The sequence below is a fragment of the Palaemon carinicauda genome, chromosome 17, assembly GCF_036898095.1.
Source record: "Palaemon carinicauda isolate YSFRI2023 chromosome 17, ASM3689809v2, whole genome shotgun sequence".
NCBI lineage: Eukaryota > Metazoa > Arthropoda > Malacostraca > Decapoda > Palaemonidae > Palaemon > Palaemon carinicauda.
In genome coordinates, this window is record NC_090741.1 from 90004624 (window position 1) to 90007123 (window position 2500).

At 27.8% G+C, this 2500-nt stretch overlaps 1 protein-coding gene across 1 annotated transcript in view; it reads right to left on the bottom strand.

The window, feature by feature from the left end:
- LOC137656442 (thrombospondin type-1 domain-containing protein 7A-like) overlaps window positions 1–2500 on the bottom strand; it is a 22055-nt gene that overhangs the window by 9909 nt on the left and 9646 nt on the right. The window lies entirely within an intron of this gene.

Below are 2500 nucleotides of genomic sequence, written 5' to 3' on the forward strand. Positions count from 1 at the left end.
TGATAACATACGTACTTATAAAAACTGAAGAATTTACGAATAAAAACACACGTACCTGGTTAAAGAATGGGAAATTTGAAAATGAAAACACGGGTACCTGTTAGAAGAATGAGGAATTTGAAGATGAAAAACACTGGTACTTTGTGAATGAATGAGGAATTTGAGGATAAAAACTGTCACTTGGTGTAGGAATGTTTAATTTGGGGATGAAAACAATGTCAGTTGGCGTGAGAATGAGGAATTTGGGGAGGAAACCAGTGTCACTTGGTGTAAGAAGGGGGAATTTGGGGATAAAAAATAATGTCACTTGTTGTAAGCATAATGAATTTGGGGAGGAAAATAGTGTTACTTGGTGTAAGAATGAGGAATTTGGAGACGAAAATACTGTTGCTTTGTGAATGAATGAAGAATTTGGGGATATAAACTGTCACTTGGTGTAAGAATGAGGAATTAGGTGATGAAAACAATGTCAGCTGGTGTAAAAATGAGAAATTTGTGGAGGAAAACAGTTACTTGGTGTAAGAATGAGGAATTTGGGAATAAAAATAGTGTCACTTGGTGTAAAAATGAGGAACTAGTGTAGGAAACTGTGTCACTTGGTGTATAAATTAGATATTTAGGGATGAAAATAGTGTCATTTGGTGTAAGGATGAGGAATTTGGTATGAAAACAGTGGCACTTGATATAAGAATAAGGAATTTGGGAATGAAAACAGTGTAACTTGGCGTAAGAATGAGGATTTTGAGGATGAAAACAGTGTCACATTGTGTAAGAATAAGGAATTGGGGATAAAAACACGGGTACTTTCTGAAAGAATTAGGAATTTTAGAATGAAATCACTGGTACTTGCTGAAAGAATGGGGAATTTGGGGATGAATATACTGGTACTTGCTGAACGAATGAGGAATTTCGGGATGTAAACAATAGTATTTGCTGAAAATAATTAGTAATTTGTGGATGAAAACCTAGGTGCTTGATGAAAGAAAGAGAAAATTTCTGTTATGTTCAAAGAAGTTTATGAGTAATGTCTTCTATATCTATCAAATAATATCAGACAGAAATTGCAACAGAATTACGAATTTAATTAATAAAAAATCTTATTCTTGGTTAGGTTTGTTTATAAACTTTTGGCATTTTCACATATTCCCAAAGTTTGATTTAGAAATGTTTTGATGTATAGTATTTATGATACATATATTTTATTATAGAATTAATTTTCCTTTATTGGATTTGTTTTAAGTAATTGAACAGCATTGTAATAGTATACTATATTTCAATGAGATTTAATATTGTTAGTACGAAAACTAAGTAATCCTATGATATTTTGTCGAATATCACGTAGTTTACTATTTGAACAATAATTGGCATTATGATTGTAATTTTTTGGTGAAAACAAATACTTAGAAATCAACATTCACAAACGCCACGCAGAACTTAAAATACACTACTATTACAGTAAACATTATGAACACCGGAAAATTGAAAGATTTTGTCAATTAATCGCCTCCAGAATATCTATAGCATCATTGTTTCTGGGTTAAGGATATTAGGTTTCCCCTCCTTTTACTTTTAAAACAAAGTTGATCCAGCCTTTTTACGGCTATAATAAATTTAAACTTAAAGTGTTGCATAAAAATGAAAAGTATGACCTTACTTTCGTTATACAGGCGCAAAACAAAGAATTTTTGTCCTCCATGGAATACTGTTGGTTATGTTTCCTGGTAAAATTATATTTTTGTGGATTATTATTACAATGAATGAATTATTATTATTATTATTATTATTATTATTATTATTATTATTATTATTATTATTATTATTATTATTATTATTATTATTGAATATACAGTTGTTTGTAGCACGTCCCATTGAAAGGACACTTTTCAATTATTATTATTATTATTATTATTATTATTATTATTATTATTATTATTATTATTATTATTATTATTATTATTATTATTATTATTATTATTGAATATACAGTTGTTTGTAGCACGTCCCATTGAAAGGACACTTTTCAATTATTATTATTATTATTATTATTATTATTATTATTATATTATTATTATTATTATTATTATTATTAATGGAATTCAATAGCATGCCACTTTGAAAGGATTCTTTTCAAATATTATTATCATTATTTTTATAATTATTATTATCATTATTATTTCTATTCACCTTGCCCTCTAAAACATTTCATCTGCTTCATATACAGTATACTGTAGTCTTATTATTAAATTCATAACCATTCATGAAATACCTCTTTCATAACCGTATTAATAATTTCAATACAAAAATGTATAAAAGAATGACTCAGTTTTACTTTACTTGCGCATATAAAAAGAATGCATATAATCAATTTGTCTTAATATTTTTTCATATATCCAATACCCATTAGTGTTTGAAAAACTCACTAAAATGATCAGCGATTCTGAAAAAGTACTCTGTCAGTAAATTTATATACACACACCAATGAAATATATTGAGGTTTACG